Raw genomic sequence first — 26,880 nt, 5'->3', positions numbered from 1 at the left:
CCACCATTTCCATTATTTCTCTGGACACATTTAATCTTGTGTGCAGGTGTTCCACAAGGCCACGCAAACCTCCTGCTTATCTGTAAGATTTTGTTCTGAAATAATAAAGCTATAATGTTGTAGGTACCCTTGTATTTAATGCTGACCTACAAGATTGTAATGGATAATAGAGCTATAATGTTGTAAGTAATTAGTATGCTGCTAAGTGGAACCTATTCACACCAGTGTTAAGTCTTTGTAAAGAGTATTGCTGTAATTACTTTCTATTGTTGCTATAATGTTGTTCATTCTAATGGGGGAGGGGGGTAATGTATTGGGCTTGCTTGTTAACACCATGTGGTAATGGCTGGTAGGCTGCTAGAGCAGGGAGCTAGCTAACGGCTCCCAGCATCTCAGACAACCCATCTCCAGTGCTGCCATTGGTTGCCCCCAGGTGGCAATAGGTTGCTTCAAACCTATTGGCCACTGCCTAGGGGCCAGAGTATAAATTGCTGCATCTGCAGCTCTGTTCTCTAGTTCAGATCCTGCAAGCAATAAACCATGATCTTTGCTGAACTCACTTGCCTCGTCTTCATTCCTGCGCAACGAACCCAGTACACAACAGAGTCAAGCAGAAACAAAAACAAAATAAGTTAAGAGAAGGAAGGTTAAGGCACCAACTACTCCTAAGGTGGCAAGCTACTTTGCAAGCCCCATGAAAGTTGGCAGAGCCAAGTCTTCAAACTCCTTCAAAGGTCAGGAGAGACAAGGTTCCCTCACCTCTGTGGGAATGATATTCTGCAGGGCAGGGACAATGGCAGAGAAAGTCCTCTTCCTGGACCCCACCAGTCAAAATTCTTTACATGATGGAGTTTGTAACATACATTCCTTGCCTGCTTGTGTGGGATGGATTGATGTGAGGGAGATAAGATGGATCCTAATATGATAATGATTCAGATAAAAAGCCAGTTTTACAAATTTACTTTATTAAGATATGAATTTCCTTTGCCAAAAGCAAAGTATCAGTATGTCTTAAATTAATTAGTGCATAAACTTTTTTACCTCCAGAGAGCAATACTTTTTTCATCTTGTCGGGTTTTAAAAAGTTAAGCAAACTCAGACCTGGTTAGTATTAAAATCGGAAATCATCAGTACATCATCAAAAATATTTGGGTTGTAGGCTGTACATGGAAATTGAAAGAATATTTTTAAAAAGCAGTAGCAAACCATTTAGCTGCCCCCAAAATTAAATGAATATGTCACCAAAATTTAACCTTAAGGGAATCTAATTTTAACATTCTTTATACTGCAGTCTTTTTGTATAACAATCATAACTTCCAAAGGTTGACATTTGAATGATTTTCCAACTTTTATTTGTAATATATAATCCTTATATTTAGATGTCTCCTTTTGGATCTTCCCTCACCATACACTTAGAACTGAAGCACTGCTTTATTCTAACAAAACTTTTTTGTCCCAGTGAATAGATATTTCAAATACTGATAGATACAGATTGTTAGAAAATTTGTTTAATTATTTCTACTCCAACTTCATATTAGCTAATAATATTTTACATACTGGCTATGATGGAACATAACTGAGATATCTTATTTTACTCATGTTATAATAATATACTGCTCAAAAAAATAAAGGGAACACAAGATAAGACATCCTACTATTAAATACAGTACATTGTGTTGTTTAAGTGTTCCCTTTATTTTATTTTTTGAGCAGTATATTATGTATGTTTTGGTATACCACTTTAACAAAATCATATTTTTGATATTTATATTTTATTTTACCTTTTAAATTGTTTTGGTCTACAACCCTAATAAACTTTCAGTCTGAGATTCCAACATTGTGACACGTGACAGCTTAAAGGAAACACCCCCCCAGTTTATGTGTTTCTTTATTTTGTGAACCTTTCTTGCTTTGCACTTGACTCTGTGTCTTTAAGGGTACAGGGAAGGGATTGGGAGGGGGCACATTCTTACTACACTGTGGAAGGAGAGCTGTTGTTGTTAGCTGCGAAGTCGTGTCCGACCCATCGCGACCCTATGGACAACATTCCTCCAGGCCTTCCTGTCCTCTACCATCTTCTGGAGTCCATTTAAGCTCACGCCTACTGCTTCAGTGACTCCATCCAGCCACCTCATTCTCTGTCGTCCCCTTCTTCTATTGCCCTCGATCTTTCCCAGCATTAGGCTCTTCTCCAGTGAGTCCTTCCTTCTCATTAGGTGGCCAAAGTACTTGAGTTTTAGCTTCAGGATCTGGCCTTCTAAAGAGCAGTCAGGATTGATCTCCTCTAGGACTGACCGGTTTGATCGCCTTGCAGTCCAAGGGACTCGCAGGAGTCTTCTCCAGCACCACAGTTCAAAGGCCTCAATTCTTTGGCGCTCAGCCTTTCTTACGGTCCAACTTTCACTGCCATACATTGCAACTGGGAAGACCATAGCCTTGACTATACGCACTTTTGTTGACAGGGTGATGTCTCTGCTTTTTAGTGTGCTGTCTAGATTTGCCATGGCTTTCCTCCCTAGAAGCACGTGTGTTCTAATTTCTTGGCTACAGTCCCCATCTGCAGTGATCTTGGAGCCCAGGAAAATAAAATCTGTCACTACCTCCATTTCTTCCCCATCTATTTGCCAGGAATTGAGAGGGCCAGATGCCATGATCTTGGTTTTCTTAATGTTTAGTTTCAACCCAAGTTTTGCACTCTCCTTCTTCACCTGCAACAAGAGGCTCTTTAGTTCTTCTTCACTTTCTGCCATTAGAGTGGTATCATCTGCGTATCTTAGGTTGTTGATATTTCTTCCGGCAATCTTAATTCCAACTTTTGATTCATCTAGCCCTGCCTTTCTCATGATGTGCTGTGCATATAAGTTAAATAGGCAGGGCGACAGTATACAGCCTTGCCGGACTCCTTTCCCAATTTTAAACCAATCAGTGGTTCCGTGTCCAGTTCTCACTGTTGCTTCTTGACCCGCATATAGGTTTCTCAAGAGACAAATAAGATGGTCTGGTACTCCCATCTCTTTAAGAACTTGCCACAGTTTGTTGTGATCCACACAATCAAAGGCTTTAGCATAGTCAATGAAGCAGAAGTAGATGTTTTTCTGGAACTCCCTAGCTTTCTCCATGATCCAGCGTATGTTGGCAATTTGATCTCTAGTTCCTCTGCCTCTTCGAAATCCAGCCTGCACTTCTGGTAGTTCTCGATCCACATACTGCTGAAGTCTAGCTTGTAGGATTTTAAGCATGACTTTACTAGCATGAGAAATGAGTGCAATGGTGCGATAGTTTGAACATTCTTTGGCACTGCCTTTCTTTGGAATTGGAATGTAAACTGATCTTTTCCAATCCTGTGGCCATTGTTGAGTTTTCCAAATTTGCTGGCAAATTGAGTGTAGCACTTTTACTGCATTGTCTTTTAAGATTTTGAATAGCTCAGCTGGAATACTGTCACTTCCACTAGCTTTGTTGTTGCTCAGCTTTTGTAAGGCCCACTTCACTTCACATTCTAGGATGTCTGGCTCGAGGTCAGTGACCACCTCATTGTGATTATCAGGGACGTTAAGCTCATTCTTGTATAGTTCTTCTGTGTAATTTTGCCACCTCTTCTTAATCTCTTCTGCCTCTGTTAGGTCCCTGCCATTTTGGTCCTTTATCATGCCCATTTTTGCATTAAACGTTCCCTTCATTTCTCCAATTTTCTTGAAAAGATCTCTGGTCCTCCCTATTCTATTATTTTCTTCTATTTCTTTGCACTGTTCATTTAAGAAGGCGTTCTTATCTCTTCTAGCTATTCTCTGGAATTCTGCATTCAATTGGGTGTATCTTTCTTTTTCTCCCTTGCCTTTCGCTTCCCTCCTTTCCTCAGCTATTTGCAAAGCTTCCTCAGACAGCCATTTTGCTTTCTTGCATTTCTTTTTCTTTGGGATGGTTTTGGTTGCTACCTGTTGTACAATGTCGCGAACCTCTGTCCATAGTTCTTCAGGCACTCTGTCTATCAGATCTAATTCCTTAAATCTATTTGTCACCTCTACTGTATATTCAACAGGGATATGATTTAATTCATACCTGAGTGGCCTAGTGCTTTTCCCTACTTTCTTCAGTTTAAGCCTAAACTTTGCAAGGAGAAGCTCATGGTCTGAGCCACAGTCAGCTCCTGGTCTTGTTTTTACTGACTGTATAGAGCTTCTCCATCTTTGGCTGCAGAGCATATAGTCAATCTGATTTCTGTGTTGACCATCTGGTGATGTCCATGTGTAGAGCCGTCTCTTGGGTTGTTGGAAAAGAGTGTTTGCTATGACCATCGTATTCTCTTGACAGAATTCTATCAGCCTGTGCCCTGCTTCATTTTGCACTCCAAGGCCAAACTTGCCTGTTATTCCAGTTATCTTTTGGCTTCCTACTTTAGCATTCCAATCCCCCATGATGATAAGAACATCATTTTTTGGTGTTAGTTCTATAAGGTGCTGTAGTGCTTCATAGAACTGGTCAATTTCATCCTCTTCAGCACTGGTGGTTGGGGCATAGACCTGGACTACTGTGATATTGAATGGTTTGCCTTGGATTCGAACTGAGATCATTCTGTCATTTTGAGGATTGTATCCCAGTATTGCTTTTCCTACTCTTTTATTGACTATGAAGGCTACTCCATTTCTTCTGAAGGATTCTTGGCCACAGTAGTATACCTGATGGTCATCTGAATTAAATTCACCCATTCCTGTCCATTTTAGTTCGCTGATACCTAAGATGTCGATGTTCAGTCTTGTCATCTCTTGTTTGACCACGTCCAGTTTTCCTTGATTCATGGATCTTACATTCCAGGTTCCTATGGAGAAAAAATCTTTACAGCATCGGACTTTCCTTTCACCACCAGACATATCCACAGCTGAGCGTCCTTTCGGCTTTGGCCCAGTCGCTTCATTCTTTCTGGCGCTACTAGTACTAGCCCTCTGCTCTTCCCCAGTAGCATATTGGATGCCTTCCGACCTGAGGGGCTCATCTTCCAGCGTCATATCATTTTGCCTTTTGGTACTGTCCATAGGGTTTTCATGGCAAAGATACTGGAGTGGTTTGCCATTTCCTTCTCCAGTGGATCACGTTTTGTCAGAACTCTCGGCTATGACCTGTCCGTCTTGGGTGGCCCTGCACGGCATAGCTCATAGCTTCATTGAATTACGCAAGCCCCTTCGCCACGACAAGGCAGTAATCCATGAAGGGGGGAAGGAGAGCTAAGAAGGGCTTAAAGTTAGCAACTTTAAGACCTATGGACTTCAACTCCCAGAATTCCTCAACCAGCCATGAGGGCTGAGGAATTCTGGGAGTTGAAGTCCACAAGTCTTAAAAGTGCCAGGTTTGAAGACCCCTGAGCTAGCTGGTAGTGGTGCATATTAATAAACATGGATAACTTCATCATACATTTGTCAGTGCAAAGGGAAAGTGATTCAGTAAAGGAACAGCCACCAAAGAAATTAAAACTGGTACTTTTTTCCTTTTTCCCTACAGTTTGTAATATTTTATTAGATTATACAATAAAATACAAAAATAAAAAAACGAATAGTAGGACACAGTGGGAGGGGAAAAAAGGGGGAAAAGAGGAGAAGAGAAAAAGAACAGACTTCCTCTGTTGCAGTAGAAGGAAGCATTAACATTGAACCTCAACTTTTTACTTTTCCATAATATTATAAACTAGCCATTTCTATAACAAGAAATGAATCTAATAAGTAAAACCCAAAATCCCCCCCTTTTTTGTAGTCATCAAGTTTTTGACACCTTGCTAAGCACTGGTGGTACTCAAATATTGTCATGTCCTAAAAGTGGTACAATCTGTGATAAGGTTGAAAAGCCCTGTTCTAGGGAATCACATGTTGTGGGCAGTCATGCACAATATGTTTAATAGTTTGCATATCAGCACTATAATCACTAAGAGGGGATTTCCATCCCCACTGATATAGGGCAGAGGCACTTCTTCCAGTATCACACCTAATTCTGTTCAATTTTATCCAGGCAGAGTGAGTCAGGTCAAACCCAGGTGACTTGGTAGAGAGATCACTAATGGTCAGGCCACAAGAAGGTACCTTGAACCATTCCTCTCTCCAGGCATTCTCAGGATTAAACTGGGTAGTTGTTAAGTGAATAGCTGTTTTCCATGATGGCCTATGGGATTTCAATCTTGTGATGGGCTGTTCAATGTCCATCACGATAAAATCCAATCATTCAGTTTTATTTAGTTGATATCGTGTGCAGAAACTGAGAAACATTTATTCAGGACAGAGAGGCATTTAGTTAATCTTTCTTTCTTTCTTTCTTTCTTTCTTTCTTTCTTTCTTTCTTTCTTTCTTTCTTTCTTTCTTTCTTTCTTTCTTTTTCTTTCTTGTCATTTTAGACTTTCTCCCAATCTTTTTGTCTTAATTGAAATGTTTTTTAAAATGTGATGGTGACTTTTGGAGTTCTCAAAGACTTGAGCTCATGATATCTAAGGAATACCTTCTCCTATATCAATCTACCTATGACACATATACTAATTACCTCTAGTGTTGTAGAGATCTTGGGACAGGGGTTGTGCAATGTGACACACAATTAATTTTAGCTTTAAGCTTGATAGATAATATGAAACCTGTTTTCAGGCGTCAGTGGAAAAGAGTCAGGTTGTTTTAGAATGATGGGGAATCCACAAGAATAGAAATAACTCTCTTTTTGCAAAAAAATAAATAAATCAGTTCACTAGGATCTTTTTCAAGTAACATTTTCATTAAATGATTTTGTGTACAGCAACAGAAGTAGACAGGACAGTTGATAGAAGTAGACAATTTATCGACAAGAGTTGATAAAATAGCAAGGCTGCAATTGATTATGAAAGATTCCTGGAGTTTAAGACTTGCTTCATACATCACATTATTTCTGCTTATTTAACCATGATTTGTAAACCACATATGCTGGGCTAGCACATCTTGGTAAGAAAAAACTAAATAAATCACAGCATGGATTAAGTTGCTACGTGAATCAAGTTTCTAATTCTAGCTTCTTTGCAAAGACCCTGAACTAAGCCAGGCAGCATACCTTTCTTTAAGGACCTAAAATGAGAAAAATGCCAAACTCTTTTGAAGCCAGTAATTTAAATCTAAGTATGTGTATGTTGTGAGCACTGCAATATTCTGCTGTCTCTTGTGGGTTTTCATGTCATTTGCTCCAGTTGGACCAGGCAAAGAAGAGAGGCTATTTCTTTACAAAGTTTACCATCATGGTGATAACGACAGTACCAAACAACTCTTTTGTTCATATTCTACTTGCATATTTGTCCCCTGGATAATACAAAAACATTTTCTATTTTTCTTTATGTTCTACTGAAGAATGTTTGCAAGTCATTCCTTCATATATAACACATACTAATCTCTTATGAATTCTCATTTATTCTCTGATAGATTTTTCTTTTTCTTTTTTTTTCTTTTTGGATACCCTTGCTGTTACTCTTGCTTTGAAAATACTAGGGTTTCTGCAGGCCTATCACCAGCCATAACGATGCAGCAATGCATTTCTTGGGATTTTTCTTATTTTTGCAGCATTGGCTCAAATAAAGCTTCAAAAATCAAAATGTCTTTCAAACATATGCATAACTTGCATGGTTCACATCACAGTTGATTCAGCATGTAAGTTTGAAGTTTTGGGATATTTTAAAAATGGCTCAGAAAACACATCAATGGTGTTATCTGATGAGGTCGTATAAATGTGACGTAAAAGAAAAATGGTAGACTGATCAAAATTATGATCATCATAATTCATACTAGAATTCTCTAAAATTCTGACAATAGTAAATATTTGCTATCAAGCCAGAGTTGCTGAGAGTCAGGCAGCATATACATTTAATAAATCATTTTGTTGTTTGTAGTCAGCCAGATTTTTAGATTGGATTTGGCATTTTTATCAACCTATTAAATTCTTGCCAAGGTCCTAGGATAGGCAGGTGTTGCTGTTTAATAACATTAAAGGTATCACTGGAGGATGTAAGCTATTCCAAGAACAGATGTCTTTTGCAACTAAGTGATGGTGAGATTGCTGTTGGTGTTCAAGTGTTGCTCTAGAGGTTTTGGAATTGCACCCATGGCACCTATTGATATTGGCTTGAGCCTTTACTATGAAAGAAATATAGCAATGTGGGTATTTCTCTTTCTACTGTCTTGTAGATTCTGAGGTACACACCATTGATTATTATTATTTTTTAAATCTTCTCATTGATTGATGATTGTTGTATTTTTTATACCACTTCTATGCCAAGTGATTCCCAGTCAAGTATATTTAGTAGACAAAGGAAAAATCAGATTAAAAATAAAGATAACAATGCATTTAAGAATAATGAGTTCTTGTACCAGAGATGATTACATCATTTCCCAGATGAACTCTATCTCAGTCTTAAATAATTTCCAGAATATAAGCAGTGATGATATTAGTCCAACCTTGAGAAAGAGATGATTCAAGGAGCCACAACTGAAAAATAATACTTAATATGTCTCTGCACCCTTTGCCTTTCAGGCTTGGAGATCCATCAAACGACATCAATGGGACGTGTTTAGCAGCCTTACAATAATAAGCTTAAAAGGGAAGTTGGGCTAAGAAATAATGACTGGCCACTAATGAACTTTTTGGTGAAAGAGGGAGCTTAATTTGGGTGTCCTTAAGCTCAAGTCAGTACCTTGAGTCTTACACTACATTGCCTTTGACTTTTGGTAGAATAATTCATTTGGATCATACCACAGTTTTTTTTCAGATGACCTTCCATTCATTTTAACCGAGATAGAATTAGATGCGTGCATTTTTTTAAAAAATGAGGATAAACAGAGTGCAACCACAGTTGAGAACTTTCAATACTTTGATAAATGTGTTGTCTGCAAACTTTCGTCTACCTATGTACTGTATGTATCTCAAGTTGTTTGGAGGTTCTAGCCAGCCAGTTTCCAGGTGGTCTTTGACTTTACAGCCATTCATTTAGTGACTGTTCAAAGTTACAATAGCACTGCAAAAAAGTGACTTACAACCAGTACCCATATTTACAACCATCACAGCATAACCACAGTCAAAATTTGAGCACTTGGCAACTGGCATGTATTTACAATGGTCACAGTGTCCCAGGGTCATGTGATCACCATTTGTGACCTTCTCAGTTAGTTTCCAACAAGCAAAGTCAATGGGGAAAGCCAGATTCACTTAACAGCTACATGATTCATTTAACAACTGCAGTGATTTGCTTAACAACCTGGCAAAAGGATTGTAAAATAGGGCATGACTGACAGGAAATCTAGTCAATTCAAATGAATATAAAGGTTTATTGCAAGCCTAAGCTCTCTACAAGAATCTGAATTGCTAACAATCAAAGCAAATTGGTGGTAGATGAGTGACAAATGGAATTCAAGGTGGGCTGGACTTAGATTTCTTGTGGGCGTGATGGGACTCGAGATTGATGACACATTTTATCCCTCCCTTGTGGTCAGCCTGGTCATCTCCTACAATGACTCACTTAAGAACCACTTTACTTAGCAAAAGGAATTTTAGTCACAATTTTGGTCATAAATTGAGGACTACTTGTATAACCTTGACCAACGATTGATAGCTCCTTCAATTTGAGGAAGTCATCCTCTTACACTGTGTGTGCCACTATAGGACAGAGTGGTGAGGAAGGAAAGGCTCACCTTCCTAGCCAGGCAGATCAGCTTAATCAATCCTGGCAATCAATGGAATGACAGATGTTGCATCCAACCTGCATATGTGTATTCGTAGGTAAAGAAAGACTGGATGTATCTAAATTGAAACCTAAATGTGTCAGTAAACTGATTTAAAATGGAATAGTTGTTACTTTGTGTGGCTGTTGTTCTGCTACAGACAAAGTTGAACAAATCTATTTAACTTTTATATTTAATATTCTTTTTTTTTAAAAAAAAACACCTTCAATCTAATTCCTTTATTTTTTAAACTTTTTGTAAAAAAAATGAAGTAAATGAAATTTTCACAAATTATACTGGTCAAATTCATCTCATCTGTCTGTCTGCTATCTATCTCAGCTTTGTCTAGAGCAGGCAATGTGCCTTTTATTAGAATCACAGGATTTCAAGTGCTTTCTTATTCCCCTTCAGTCTTCTCCCATCTAAATGTGCAAATGTAATCTCAGTCTTTCTTAAAGGATTTAGCTTCTAATCCTTTGATCATCTTCATTGCCCTCCTCTGAATGTGTTGCAGCTTCTTAATATGTTGCCTGTAGCCAGTTGAGAGTGATCTTCTGTTGCAAGGTTTCTTGGAATGCTTATTTCAAGTCAGGCATCTCCTTCTGCTGTGCATTCCTTTCCCCCAAATTCTACTCTTCCTGCACTTTTGGAAACCATAAAAACCTGGCATTTTCAGCAGGCCCCTGGGGCAGCTTGATTTGGGATTTTGCTTTTGGGATATATTGAGGCTTTGTATTTATATTGTAATTTCCTGTTTAAAGTTGCTATTGTCATTATTGATCATTATTCTTTTCTACTTGGGTTTTAAATTGTATCTGGTATATATTGTTTCATGTGAACAAAAGTTATTACAACCATTAAGGTAGATTCTGAATAAAAAAAAATCCTGTATCTATAGATTAGATTTTTATTTCTATAATAAAGGATTTTTCTTTTCTCTAAGTCTCATTTCATTATATTAGCCAGCAATATGAATTGGACTTTTATTTTCATTCTTCCACTTAGTTTTGTATTATGCGCAACTCCCTCCACAAATTCATTCAGATCATTAATAAAAATATAGAAGTGCAGGAATTTGATACTTCCTTCCAGTTCGATGAAGATTCATCAGTGAACACTGTCTCAGCATTACTTTTGAGATAGCTATATATCCATTTATATATATATATCTCCAGCCCACACCTGGCTTGCGTAACAGAATGTCACAGGCACACTTTGCTTATATAGCAATAGCAATAGCATTTAGACATATACATCTTCATAGTGCTTTACAACCCCCTCTTAGTAGTTTAAAGAATCAGCATATTTCCCCCCAACAATCTGGGTCCTCATTTTACCAACTTCAGCAGGATGGAAAATTGAGTCAACCTTGAGCCAATCAGAAATGAACTCCTGTCAGTGAGTAGTGAGTTAGCCTGCAATGCTACTTTCTAACTCAGTTGCCCCATGCCAATTGCCATGGGGCAAGGCAAGGAGAGGCAGGGGCTGGAGCAGCTGCTGCCGGACACCATCGGCCCCCCACACACAGAGACTAGCGAGTGCATGGGGACCGATGGTGTCAGTCAGCAGCCACAGCCTCCTGCATCCTGCATCATGGCAGCCCCATTGGCATTGGCAGAGACAGCCCTGGGACGGCCGGAAAGGAGCCGTCACTTGGTGCGGGCCCTGTCTACATGGTGGCTCTGATGGGGGTGGTGGCGCACATGGGACAATGTATGGCAGCAGCAGCATGCCAGATCCTACCTTCCCCATACATTGTCCCATGTGTGCCTCCGGGCCATGCATGCAGGACAATGTGGGGTGGTAGCAGGGAGGGGAGGGCATGTGCCAGTCACCTTCCCTCTGCCACTACCCCCACCAGCACGAGGATGGCAGCACAGCTTCGCTTCCAGATCTGCAGCCGGCCGGGCTTGGAAATGCAGGCATCACCACCGCTGCCTCCTGCTTCCCTGTGTGGTTGGCCGGTCAAGAGGCTCAGAGGAGGAGGAGCAACAGCCCCCACCCCATCATAGCCACCATGTAGACGGGCCCACACCAGGTGACGGCTCCTTTCCGGCTGTCCCAGGGCTGTCTCCGCCCATACAGATGGGGCTGCCCTGCGGAAGGCAAATGGTGGCTCTGATTCCCCCCTGCCAAACCCCCCAGCCCAGTGTCCCTTCTATGCAATCCTATGTGACCACAGTGTGGATGAGAGGCTTGGCCGGTGGGGGGGCGGCTTTCCTCCGTGGAGGTGTCCCAACTCTCCCACTCCCCCCCAAACAGACCCCCTCACCTTCCCCCAGTTGGGACCTGATGACCCCCACCCTCCTACCCCCTCCCCAGTTGACCCCCCTGAGCAGTCCACCCCAACCAAGACAGAGGCAAGGCAAGGCAGATAACTGGTTATTAAAATGATTGTAAACCCAACACTGGTCTCTTCCAAAGGCTGCTCACTCACTCTCCCACCCAAACTGCTACTTTTATAGATTCCCTGACCCCACCCAGCTCTCGCAGCTGTTCCCGAACTGCGCATGCATGTAAAGGGGGAGGGGGAGGAGCCCGGCAATGGCGTGCGTGCCCACAGGGATGGCTTTGTATGCCGCCTGTGGCACGCGTGCCATAGGTTCGCCACCCCTGTTCTAACCACTGCGCCACCATGGCTCACTGATTTTTCTGATTTTCTCCAGTACTTTCATGCTTAATCATAAATATATTCTATTTTTTACAATATACTAAGGAGATTACCAGATTTTTTTTTTAGAAAAAAATATTATTTTTTAAAAAAATGAGATAAGATTTGTTTAGAAGAACTGCTCTTGAAAAATCAGTGCCGACTTCTGGTAATTACCCTATTATTTACAAATGATTACAGATTATTTTCTCCAGTATCTTCATATGCTTGTTGTCAGACATAGTAGTTCCCAGATCCTCTTTCTTCCCCTCTCTCTTACTTTTTAATGGAAACAATATTTGGCCTTCTCCACGTTTCTGGCATTTCACCAGTTTTCAAGGATTTGTCAGTAACCATCAGCAGGTACTTATTGTAGGATACAATCTGGCTTGGAGATTTCATTAAAATTATATTCCTGTCCTATATTACTATCCTCCTCAAGCATCATACCTTCCTTTGATTTTCCTTGTCACTTTTTCATGATAGAATATATACTCCCCTACTGGAGAAAAAATGAAACAAATAGGAAGCCAATTCTAGTTTCTCAGAAACTAGAGTCCCATCACCACTAATTGTTGATGGTCTAGAAAGCAAGAGATCCTGAGTTCAGGTCTTACCTTAGCTATGAAAACCAATTGGGTGACCTTGAGCCAGATTTTCCCCCTAGCCCAACTCACTTCCCAGAGTTGTTGTGGTGAAAATAATATGAGGAAAGTGTGCTGGATATATTTGCTACCTTGAGTTATTTATAAAAATAATAAAGTTGGGACGCAAATAAATAAATAAAAAATCATGCTTCTTTGAAAATCTGTAGATTGCATTTTGAAGGCATTCTTCACATTTTCTGCTTTAGTTGAGAAGGTGATAGCATACACCAAATAATTATTTATTTCTCTATTTATTTTAACCATATAACTAAATTAATTTACTTTGGTTTCTGCCAAAGAGCCATTATGTCAGGATTTTATCTATCTTCTTTATAAAGAAATATATTATTTGATAGGTTCTGGAATGCCAACAAATGAACATTTCCACCCCTGCCCCAGATGCTAGTGATAATATATGGTTATGAAAAGTTGCAGTTTTCTTCAAGATTTATTTTAATTTTCATTAATTCATGCAAATATGTTTAATAGCTATCAGCTCTAATAGTTTTTAATAGAATGTTGTGGAGTCCTTGTTTCACTTACAGTATATGATGTTGGCACAGAGCCACATTTCAGAAAATATCTGTATTGTTAGCTGTTTTCCTGGAACTGGTTGTCATAGATGGGAAGCAATTCACTCCACCTAGGATTCATTGGAGACAAGCAACTTTAAAAAAATGTAGGTAATTTAAATTTAATTTAATGCACCTGTGTTCTTCAAACTTTTCATAGTAGCCTGATTTCATACAATTATCTTAGCAAGCTACATGGAAACCTCTTACAGAAAGCAAGCAATTTAACTTTTTTTTTCCATAGTGGGGGTCTAAATCATAGACATTTAGCAGTCCCATCCTTACAGCTGTCCTCTCTCACAAAATAATATTGGAAGAAATGATTCTTGGGCTAGATACTGAATACTGTGCCTTGAATGCTGAAACTGCATCTTTAATATGTTGCCTGCAATGTGTTTAAGCGGTATGTTTGCAAGACTTTCAGTCTTCATTTGCTCTGAACACGGTGTGATATGGCACCAGGACAAGTGCACATGGCCCAGCTGCTTAAGTGGAAAACTAAATTTATCAACTACTGCCAAAAATCATGTTGCCTTCTTAGAAAAAGACCATCAAAATACCATTAAAGTAATGAATGCTGATTAGAAAATAAAAGCAAAAGACAAAATAAAACACTGCTTTGCACATATTGTAACAATTCTATAGGTTTCAGTCCTCAAGCATTCATTTTATTCTTGGAATGGATATGGTTTGTTTTTTTTAATAGCAGTCATGTTTCCTGTAGCAAAGAATGGCCAGCAGATGTTCATCTTTAAATGCTCATGTATGGAGAGTCTGAGTTCACAGTTTTCTCATTTGTAACAAAGGATTGGAACCAAATAAAGTTAGTTTAATGTAGTCTCCACTGAAATCAATACGAAAAGTTAGTAGTATTTAAATCTCATTGATTTCAATGGAAACTATATAGGCCTAGCTTTATTTGAATCCAGTCTTTGTTTTTTGCTACAGAAACACATAGCTGTAACATGTGTTCTATACATGGCTGTAACAGCCATGTAATCACAGCAAACATAATTACCATGCATAGTGTCGTGTCATTCTTGAGATATGATGATATGATATTAAGAAAATGTATAAGGCTCAGTCAGGGATTCCTGGTGATTAAAACAATTGACAAAATTAAATAAACCCCTAACCACAAGGCGATAACAATCAAACCACTTGATGGGCTCCATATCATCCTGGGTCTTCAGGCCCCTTGGCAAAAATATTTCTTCAAGGCCATTCAAAAGAGTGTCAAAATGGAGGCCAATCTTATTTCTGCATGCATAATGTCTCAGGGAAGGAGCTATCACAGAGTCAGCATATTGCCCCCAACAATCTGGCTCCTTTTACCAACCTCTGAAGAATGGAAGGCTGAGTCAACCTTCGGCCAGTCAGGATTAAACTCCTGGCAGTGGGCAGAGTTAGCCTGCAATACTGCATTCTAGCTACTGCACTACTATGCTCCAGTCCAATAAAGTGGATTGACTCTTATCACCTTTCCTTAATTTGAATCTTATCCATAAATGTTTGACTTATGGCATCAACTCAGACTTGAAGAAAATGGAAGATAATAGGAAAAAGAAGAGCAGAAGATTTTATAGGATGACTTATTGGTATTTTATATAGCTGGGGATATGTACGAGATATAATGGGATTACAGCTTGTTACAATGGTTATTAGAGTATGTAACAGATATTCTTGACTGTATATCGATCTCCTGTCTGTTAACCAATAGATGGAGATAAAATAATTTGGAGATATTCCATTAGCTTATACCATAATGAATTATGAGTCTGATATGTTGGAAATTAATACAATTTATTATTTATGCAAAGATGAGTTTTCAATCATATATGAAGTATACTCATGACAATGATCTTCCTGAGTTGCTTTCCTGGGTATTTAATTCAATCTTAATTAATTGCACCAAAGCGGAAAATGCTTTTCTTCTTTTTTAAAAGATCAACTAAAGAACAATTTTCTCATTGTAAAATTAAGAAAAATGTTAAACTGATAATGGCAAATGAAATTAGCTCAGGAAACACACTGTAAATAGAAAAAAATATGTTAAAATGAATTAACACAAATGTTAATGTACTTTGTGGTCAGAAACATATTTCTAGTTTTAAAGAGCATGCCTAAGTTTTGCCTAAATTTAGTACTATAACTTCTACTGTCTCTCTCTTCCCCTCTCCCACCCCTGTCTCTCCCCCTGTCTATCTCTAATTATATCCATATCTTTTTATTTGTATCCATCCAAAGTTGTTGGTCAGGTGGCATATAAATTTAACTAATTATAATACATTTATGTATACATATTGTCTCCACTATAAACATGTTGTTTTCATTGCCAATAAGAATGCAATAATAATATACATTCAGTATAAGCAAAGAACAAATATAAAAGCAACAGTTTTCATGCTGAATGCATGCAACTGGCTCTGATCAAGATTGCATGAAGTTTCTGCATATGCTGCAGAGCTGACTAGGCAAAATATGTAAGTCAGCAGAACATTTGGTTCATAATAGTCAATAAAATGCTCATAATAGCCAATGAAATGTTCAAACCATTTCTTTGACCTTATGCTAATCAGGGATGGGGGAGAGAGACAAACAAGTCTGATAGCTATCCTAATGCACAAGAAACCACAACCATTTATTTCAATCTCTGACCTTTGTTAGCCAGTCAGGTCAAAGCTGACTTCAGTGAGATAGTTAGAAGAAAAGGTGGGAGGTCTAAGAAGTTCCATGTTTGGGGCTTGGAAACAATCTCAGAACTTTTGTGTAGGCTTTTTTAAACAAAAAAAAAAACCCACATTCTTTTTGAGAGCACACTATTTTTACTGAATCGCTGCATATCATTTTTTGAATTTCAGAATAGACATAATCTGCATGTTGTCCCATTCTTCTCGAAATTGAATCACAATAAATAGTCAAGTTTTGATAATGAAGAATTTGGTTTTGAGCAGCATAATGGTGATTTGTAGACCTAACCATTCAATGCACTATTTTCTTTCCTTTCCTCTCAAGAAATGCCCTCAAACAGACATGTCTTTAGATCCTTTAAAACAGGAGTCCCCAACCCCTGGTCCATGGACTGGTACTGGGCCACAGCATGCTAGCAAGTAGGCTGCATAAACAAGCGAAGCCCCATCTGTGGGATGCAGGCAGCACACAAAACCACTCACTGTCCGGTCCATGGAAAACCCTTTCTCCACGGAACCAGCCCTGGTGCCCAAAAGGTTGATGATCTTTGCTTTAAAATGAAATGTAGCAATTGGAAGACATATAATTGAAAGTTTAATAAAGAGAGTTGGAAGATGATTAGAGAAAGTTTTTTCTCACACAATACTGATATCAGTATTGACCAGTATGACATCATTATCACTAATATAGTGAAGTCCGTTGCTCAAAATAGTTTAAATAACATGGAAGCTAAGGCTATCAATGACTACACACACAACATCCATATGCACAAACACACACAGACACACAGACACACATATACACAGGGGAGAGAGAGAAAGAGAAAATTTTAAAGTTGTTAAACTGGAGATGAAAGCAAGTAATCCTCGACTTCCAACAGTTTGTTTAATGACTATTCAAAGTTACAATGGCACTGAAAAATGTGACTTATGACCGTTTTTCACAGTTATGACTTTTCCATCATCCCCATGGTCACGTGATCAAAATTCAGATGCTTGGCAACTGTTTCATATTTATGACTGTTGCTGTGTCCCAGGATCATGTGATCACCTTTTGCGACCTTCTGACAAGCAAAGTCAATGGGGAAGCCAGATTCACTTAACAACCATGTTACTAACTTATTAACTGTAGTGATTCATCTAACAACTGTGGCAAGAAAGGTTGTAAAATGGGACAAAACTCACTTAACAAATGGCTCACTTAGCAACAGAAATTTTGGGCTCAGTTGTGGTTGTAAGTTGAGGACTACCTGTATGTGGACAGATTTTGTCCCTTATGTTAAAATTCGAGATGCAATTCTGATATCACTTTTGTATAATGCCTCTTGTCACTTGTTTGCTCAAGTTGGATGCCAGACTTTGCTGAAGAGTCACCTGACAAACTTGTAGATGGAAAAAATACAACCAGTGGTGGTCCATTGTGGGTTCATTGAAAACACTGAGAACTAGTGACCTCATGCATTCTGGAAAATATCTTAAAAATATTCAAACTTTTTCAGATGTTGGATCAGAGTGATACTGGATGAAAGGGTGAGGCAATTCCAAGTGGACGATTGAATTATTCTTTTCATTATTAGCTGTTGTACAGTACGAAGTTACAAAACACATATATAGAGTGAAAGAACTGGATGAACAACATGGAAGGAAAGTCTGAATATGAATCATTCAAGGAAAATTCCAGTCTGCTTCTCTATGGTCTATTCTATCCTGTGGGGATTTATTCAATTTGAAACATTAAAAGGAAAACACCCTCTGAAAAACAAAATAGAAGAATGGAACATTTTGAGGTTAGAAAGATCCCTCCTGTTCAGGGGATGCTTCCCATTTACTTTGGTTTTCTGTTCTCTTGATCCACAGACATGCATTCTATTTTTTAATACCATTATGATTCTGAATGCATGCTTGCCAAAAAACCAATGTGCAAGAGGCACATGTGCTATATAATCACTTAGGGAACTTGGCACTGTCTACATGAAAATATTCGTGTCTCCTTCTTGTGGTAAAGTTGACCTGTTTTTGTTCTATTAATAATTGGCCGCTTTTATTTTTGAGGATTGGCCAATACAGACCAATAGCTTTTTAAAAAAAGATCTGTTAAGTCTGCTCCATCCAGTAATGCAAATAAAAGTTATGAAAATGGAGTATTGAAAATATTGCAAGCTAATAGAAGTGACTGGAGACAGATATGCAAAATTGCAGCAAATTGGGGCCAAGGTCAAAGGGACAACATTGGATCCACTACTGACCAAAAACCAACATGAAGTTGTTTACCAACCAAGACTGTTTGAATCTTGAATGAAATACATTTTTGCAAGCATGTATTTATGAGCTTTAACAATCTTCCTTTTCTAGAGCTGTGTTTCCACTGTTTTATGAACAGAATGTACTAAACTATTGTCAGTCCTGTACTGCATCATTAATTATCTTTTTTTAGTTGATAAAACCTGTTTTTTTAAAAATGGTTGTATATAGAACAACAGAAAGTGACCCTGAAATGACGTAGCTGTTTGCATTTTATTTATCCATTTTTATTTTAAAACAAAAAGTTCATCTTTTGTCTCCAGAGATATGTACATTTCTTTCAGCTTCTGAAAAATAAAGTTAGGATATTAATCTAATGAATCACCAAACAAAGATCACCAAATTAAAGAACTGAGACTGACATCGCTGAAATTTCCCCATCAATAAGTAAAAAAAAGTTAGAAAGAATATCCAGGAATGATTTTCTTGCCTGTTACTTACTGCCTAAAGATAGGCTGCCCCTGATCCTTTTCCTTTTAATGCTTATGAAAAATTAGAACATGACTGTACATTATATTCATAAATAGAAGATAAAACTGAAGCATCTTCTGGTAGTCCATAACCTGAGAGTGGCTGGGTCAGCTTCTTTGTTTGTTGCTTACTTATCTGTTCTGTTTCAGTCCCAAAGTAGTGCCTTTCAGTTTCATCAGGTTGAGAAATTTAATGTATAATAGAGAGTACCAGACTTAAGAAAGTTACCATAACCTTAAGCAAGGTAAAAATAAGGACATCCAGCTATAAAAGATGTGAATAAAGAGGAAGAGAAAGCCAATATCTCCTGATTTGTATTAGTTTATAATCTTTTCATTCTTTATCCATTAGTCTTCAAGAACGTAGCTGTCAACTCTACAATGAACATGGCTGCATCCATTTTTTTCTTTTCATTCTAGGTTGCCACACAGAATGGAGGGAGGAGGATTGCTCAGGTGCTTCATTAGTCAAAATAATCTTCTGTCCCATAGGAATCAAGGTCATCTGCTGCTCCCATGACTACAGACAGCATAAAAGGCCTGCCAAATGAATATATTGGGGAACATAGTTGCTTGCATAGTTTTGTGGGTGGGACATTTAACTTTGTAACTGGGCAATTGTTACTTGTGCATTCAGACTTGGTTTCACTGTTGACTGTGCTTACACTTTGTAACTAATAAACATGTTCTTTGAGCAATTTTAAAACCTCTGAGTTCTGCTTTATTTGTCTCTGTTTGTCGGAACCATGACAGACAGATCATGGCAATATGTTAACACAATGAGTCAATGAAATAACTAGACTTTAAGAAACTTGGGGTTACAAATAATTGGAGATAAAGAATAGGGTGACTAGTAGTATATTATTTCCATTCACTGTTCTTGGAATACTATGTAAAACTAGTCAAGAATGCATTCTTTTAATTGGGTGTCACCAATACATTAATGATATTCTATTCCAAATTTATAGATAAGCTTTTCCCAGGGCTTCATACACATTGACAAGTGAAGGGCAAAGAACCAAATCTTATGATATTTCACATAAGAGAGATTGACAGACCAATATTTCCTCCCCATTGAACATGGATTGGAATTGCAGAAGAAATAGAAAAACTGCAAAACATTGTCTTCAGTCCTCAGCCTAGCAAGTTGAGAAGAATATCATGGCTAATGACAAAGAAAGTCTCTGAGAGAACTGTCCATGATATATCTAGTTTAAACTAGTCTAATAGAACCACTTACCTGGCAAAAGTGGCTATCAATCTCATATGAACTAAGCAAAAAGACAGGTCTTTTGATGTCTATATCCAGATTATTGAAAAATTGCTCTGAGGCAAAAATGTATGTTACACTGGCATGTATTAAAGCCAGAGTTTAACTGGGACAAGTCCATGCTTGCCATGGTTACCATAAATTTCTCAAGCCTTGTAGTGAAATGTCTGTGACTGAATTTGTATAATATATTGTTTATGAGTTCTAGCTCTAAAGAAATTGAAAATAACCTACTGAAGAAATATTCTTTAAAAGTATCAAGAACACAAATGAAACTATTGATTAATAAATTCTAAGATGTGCATAGGGCTATTAGACAAGCAAAAGTTAATTAAATTAATATTACATGTGATTACCAACAAGAAGGGAGATCCCAGGTCTTAACTAAACATTACTTTTAGCCTATCTGGAGACATAAAAATGGACACCAATATAGAAAGAAAGTGAAATTGAAATTGAAATGAAAAATGCAGAAAGAAGTTATGAACTGCGAGAAAAAGAAATTTTCATTTGTATTTTTCCTTTTCTCTTTTTTTCTTCTCTGCACTTTTGTCTGAATTAGTTCTTTATCTTTTTATTTTCAAACTTCAATAAAAGTTATTAATAAGGAAAAGATTAGTTTTATTTTAAATCATAAGTCAAGGTCGCGAAGCTGAGCCAAATTAAACTACATTCTGGTTTAGTTTAATATGGGAACTCAGCTAGAAAAAATTAGGAAGGTGAATGAGATAGACAGGAATTTTCAAAAGTAAACAAGTGTCTAATATATGTCCCCTATTACTGTCACCGATAAGCAAAGAAATAAAAGTAACCAAAATAAAAAACAAGAGCCAGTGAAAATGTATGGAGGGATAAGAAACGTATTTTGCTAAAATCACACATGGAAATAAAGGTATATATCATTGATAGGGTGGCCCTCAGAGCTTATGGAAGATACACACTGAGTGCGATTAATGCATAAAATTGAGGTTATGACTTAAGTGAATTATACTGCACTATGCAAAGCAAAATCAATATCAGTAGTTGGACATTTCATGTAGCCACCAAACTTTGCAAAGCCTGTGAAACTGGTAAATCAGAATATGCATTACTAAATTAAACAAATATTTTGCAGGCATCTTCACAAATCAAAATTATTTTTTCTTCAGTTACCTGTCTCAGTCTATCTCTATCCTTCTTGCAAAACAGTTTTCCTCTATCAGATGTTATTCAGATATGTAGGATTGCAGTTTCTAGCCACCATGACCAACATATCTAGAGATTTTGGAAAGTTGGGATGTAAATATGTTATTGAGATGAGATACTGTAGTAGACAGTATTAATTTTGAAATGTCAAAGCTGCTCAGTTTTATTCTGAACATATGAAGTAGCTTTAACATGTTGGTGGTGTCTAGTTATGTGTTTATATAGCTTTATAGAACAAGTAAAATATAAATGACCTATATAAAATTTCCTTATTGACAATTTGTTAATAGAATTGAAAGGTGATAATTACTGTTGAAGCTCTAGGCTAATTCAGTGGATGAATAAGTATAAAACTGGTTTAATTCTAATTAAGATAACTTTTTCAGCCTGGTGACAGATATGATTCATGACATCAGACTGACTTGAAAACATTTGCTTTAATGTAGTCATCTTAAACAGTTAGGAAAAAATAATTTGTTTTTGCCCTAAAACATTACACTTCATTTGGAATTTCAGTGCAAACAAAAGAAAACATGTTATCTATTTAAACAAAAATATAAAATCTGATTGCTTTGTCTCTACTACCATATGTGATTGTGCACGTATGTAAATTTGGGTTCATATGGCTAGAATATTATTATCACTTAGGTTACAATACAATATTAGTAACAAAAGTGACACTGAAGCTTATATTGGGAACTACGTAAATTCTAGTCAGTTATTTCACCCAACCATGATTACAGAAGTTGTGATGTAGAGCTTTTCTGCTGCCCTTCCCCAGCTTTTCTGCAGCACTGTCTATATTAAGGATTCAGGTAGAATTCTTGAAAAGTATTCAGAATCCAAAATTCCCATTTCAAGACAAAAAACTGTTTAGCTCTCACTCTGACCCCACACACAGATGCTTAGTTCCTACCAGGGTGTAAAGTTGTAAGAAGAGCAAAAGAAATAGATGACAGGGCAATGAGACCACAGGTTTGTTCTTTAATCTTCTAGAATAATGCTAATTATGTATAGAGAAGCAAATAATAACTGATCTCTATTCTCAAACCATTTGTTATTTTTAACTTCTTTTAATTTGAGATTTAAGACAACATCAAACATGGAGCTTACCAATAGTCAAACTGAAATATTCAAGTTTGAACTGAGATGAATACTTTTGTGAAGGAAACCAGAAGCCACCAAATTCAATAAAGGTCTAGTTAACATTTGGAAATATCATGAAAAATGAGCTTCTTAACATTAAAAAAATGAAACCAGAAGCCACCAAATTCAATAAAAGTCGAGGTAACATTTGGAAATACCATGAAAAATGAGCTTTTTAACATTAAAAAAATGACATAGTAGAAGGTAGAGCAACCTAAATAGACATACTATCTCTTAAAACATAGAGAACTAATACAAAGGGAAAAAACATGTTTACTTAAAAAAAAATATGGCTGATGTGATAATCTGTGGTGGTTTACAATGACATTAAATAAAAACAGAATAAATATGACCAACTGAAGCGACAACACCATAAATCCTAACCATAGTGCCACAGCATCCCACAATTCTATATTTGCATTTGCTGGACTACTTCTATCCTAGCTTGGGTAAAGCCTGGGTAAAGTGCCATGTTTTCACAGCCTACCGGAAGACTAATAGGGTGGGAGCCCTCTGGGATTATGATTTCTTCTTTAACATCAGGGCTTTTTTTCTCATAGAACGCTCAGAACGGAGTTCCGGCACCTTTTTTAGATGGAACCTAGGCAAGGCGGGTTGTATGACATGTGTGAGTTCCGGCACCTTTTTCTTTTACAACAAAAGCACTGTTTAACATAGTATGCTGTTCTGGATCTAGATAATCTTGTAGATAATAGAACTGATCCAAGTATTTATAGCTGTATTGGCTTCATGCTTTTTCTGTTGTAGCCCCTTTCTCTGGAACCTACTTGCTCTGGAGATCTATCAGATCCCCCTCTTTAACCTTCTGGAGAACACTTGAGATCTGGTACTTTCCCCAGGTGCTAGGATAGGATGAACTCATAGTGGAAATATGTTATATAAGAAACTGTTCTTATTTAAAAATAAAACATGACTCTAAGAATAGGCTGTGTTACAGCAATTAAGGGAACAAATACAGTACATGTTTTATCTGAACTACCTTTCATTCAGCAGAGCTATTTCTTTTATTTTCTTACCTTATCTTTTTATACGTTTGCTACAAATTCCCTTGTAGAACACGAAACGGGAAAGATTATAGCTTAGTCTTTACATACTTTTCCTTCAATTCTAATTATAGGAATTTCTCTTGCTTTGTTTTTTGCTCATATTTTCTAGTTGATCATATGTTGTGTTAAGTGAGGTAAACCACACTGTTGATTTTATGTAGCACTTCTACAACACTTACATATTTTCTCAATGCATGGGAGGTATTCATTGATAATGTTTAGGTTTGGAGATACTCGGTGTTATGTCAAAGGTTTTTTTCCAGCTTGGATTGCTGAGCATTGCCTGGTGGAAAGCCTCCTTCTGATGATAAATAATTTGTCTGAAAACTTAAAATGAGTGTACTAGAAAAAAATAGAATTTTACAATACATAAATAGTATTGCATGAATTGTAGCTTTGGTGCAATTTGGTGAGGTCACATATATCTTGCTGATTGGGTTCATGAATATTAAAACAGCTGCAGTGTTAATATGTCAAAATAATACAAACCTTCCCCACTGTGGAATCGTGTAGAAAATTAGAGAAGATACCAGTAATGTTTATAGGAGAGAGAAACATTTGCAAGATGGCTGGTGCAATGTCATGGTCGAGGCTCTGCGCCTTTGTATGTGGTGATGTCAAATGCATATAAAAAATGAGTTGGGTATCAATAGCTAAATTATGTGCCCATCATGAAGATTTTGACACACACCCCTGAGAGGACACATGAAATATACTATCCTTTAATGAGAGGACTTGAATCCTTTTCAGAATGTATGTTTTGAATTCATTAAGTTACTGGCAGTAACATTCATTTTATGAAAAGCTGTATAAGATCTATCAGGCTTATATATTTATTTATTTATTTATTTTATTACATTTATATCCCGCCCTTCTCCGAAGACTCAGGGCGGCTTACAAGCTTAGCAGTAGCCTTCATTCTATGTATATGCCTGCTTGTTAGGGCTTTCACACACACCCCAAGCGGCATTATTACAAAGTCAGCTTATTGCCCCCAACAATCTGGGTCCTCATTTTACCTACCTCGGAAGGATGGAAGGCTGAGTCAACCTTGAGCCTGGTGGGATGCGAACCTGCACTAATTGCAGGCAGCTGGTGTTACTTAAGGAGGCATCAGCCCACTGCTCCACCAAGGCTCTTCTATCAATATAATATTGTTGGTCAAACTCAAGTCACAGCACTATATTAATAGTATAACACTTAAATTTAGGAGAAACAATACCAAGGAATCATTTTTAATTTGTTGTATTGGAAATGTACATTTCTCTGAAAAAAATAGATTATTTGTGTTGCTACCTTTTATTTGTATTTGCATATGGATGCCATTACTGGCTAGTTAGTGCCCTATTCTGAGTCAAATGTTTTAAATTAAGGCAATGGAAAGCCACTCACATAATTACAGCCAGATTGGGCTGTACAGTACGTTTGTCCTGTAAGTCAAAGATGGAGAATTGCATCCTTTTTGGTAATGATAGATGTTAACTTTTTTTCTGCTTGGGCTTCTCCGTGTTGGGATCTTTCCCTTTCTGCCAGATTACTCATTCAGACAAGCCATAAGAAGCACAGTATGTAAATACTCAAGGCCAGGCCTTTTCAGATGACTCTCCCAGAGAGGGATCCATGTGGCCTTCTTACTTTTCATTGAAAAGCAAACTATGGCCAGCATTTGGCTCTGTGAACACTGAATTCTATATAACACAAGGATCATATTGCTTGTCTGCTGCAGGACATAAGCCCCCCCCTGGGCATCACACAATGCAGACTGCAAAGCTGAGCTTCTGAGCTATTATTGGGGGGGGGAGAAATCCATTTTTGGGCCACCTCTAGAAAAACAGTTCCTTTTTTTTTCTTGGCTTCAGGGTTGGATGGAACATACATCTGTGTAGGTGGCATTTTGTTTAGGATGTTTCCCTGCTATTTTCCTTGCTCCTTGCTTCACATTTCATAGTACAGCCTGAGGAGAAATCTTCAGCACAATGAAAGTCTCAAAGGAAAAGTGTGTGTAATTAAGAACTGGGTGCGAAAATCACATGGATGATTGTGTAGCAGAGAATTAGCATCTCAGTATTCACACATATTATATACACTGACTTGGAAACATTTTTATATAAAATCTATGAGCATTACAGGTTTTTTAGGTAATTTTTAAGCAATTTTTTTTGGGCCAGTATCTTTGAGGCTGATAGACACCATCCACACACTCAGTGTGTGTGTGTATTTGTGTGTATGTGTGTGTACACACGTATACATACATACATAAATACATACAAACATATTGGAAAGAAGGAAAGCATTCAGTGTAAGGATAACATACATAGATTATTTCAAATAAAAATATGTGGAGCTGCTAATATTAATATTTGGTTAATATGATGTCTTGTTAAAGATATTAACATTTTAAAATGACAGCTAGGCCAATTTGTAGGAACCTCCAAGGGAAGCATGTCCTTTGTGCATCGCTTTCTTTCTACAATATGGAAGAAAAAGAAAAAAAGAATGAATGTGGAAAAAAATGCTTGGACTACTAAACAGATATCCATAAATGGCCTGCCCAAAATTGGTTTTGTACAACGGAGTACAAAATGTCTCAATTTTCCATTCTATAACAGCCAGTGAGTTTTTATTCTTCAGATTCCCCCCCCCTATGGTGGTAGTTTTAGGATATTAGGTATATTACTAAAAGGAAGTGATGGGATCTATTTTAGGGGGAGGGAAACAGGCACTGGTAAGAATAGTATACCCAACTGTAGCTCTTTCTACTGTATGTTAACTCTAGATGTCACATTTATGACAGATATATTACAAGAAGAAACATTTTCTGAATGTTTAATGTTTACCAGATAATGTGTATATATTACCAGATAATCATATCTACTCCAAGTTGATTATGAAGCTAAGATTACATAGGGAAGGGATTGACTCCCTTATATCTGCATTTCTTTACATTCTTTTTTCATTGCTCTTCTTGTTTGAGATGATTTCCTTTAACATACTCGACACAGATCAGCAGGGGACTTGGCTCTATTAAAGGAGATCTTTAAAAAGAAAATCAACTCTGGAATGTTTTACAAATGTGGTTCAATAAACTCCACATAATTTCAAATGAAAATGATGCCAACAAGAGGGCCTTGGGAATGTGGTATAGAAAACAGTGTTTCTCTTAGACTCAAGCAAGAAGGACCTT

Source organism: Vipera berus, assembly GCF_964194415.1.
Source record: "Vipera berus genome assembly, chromosome: 2".
Lineage (NCBI taxonomy): Eukaryota > Metazoa > Chordata > Lepidosauria > Squamata > Viperidae > Vipera > Vipera berus.
The sequence above is the reverse complement of the archived record's forward strand: the minus strand, read 5'-3'. Positions refer to the sequence as shown.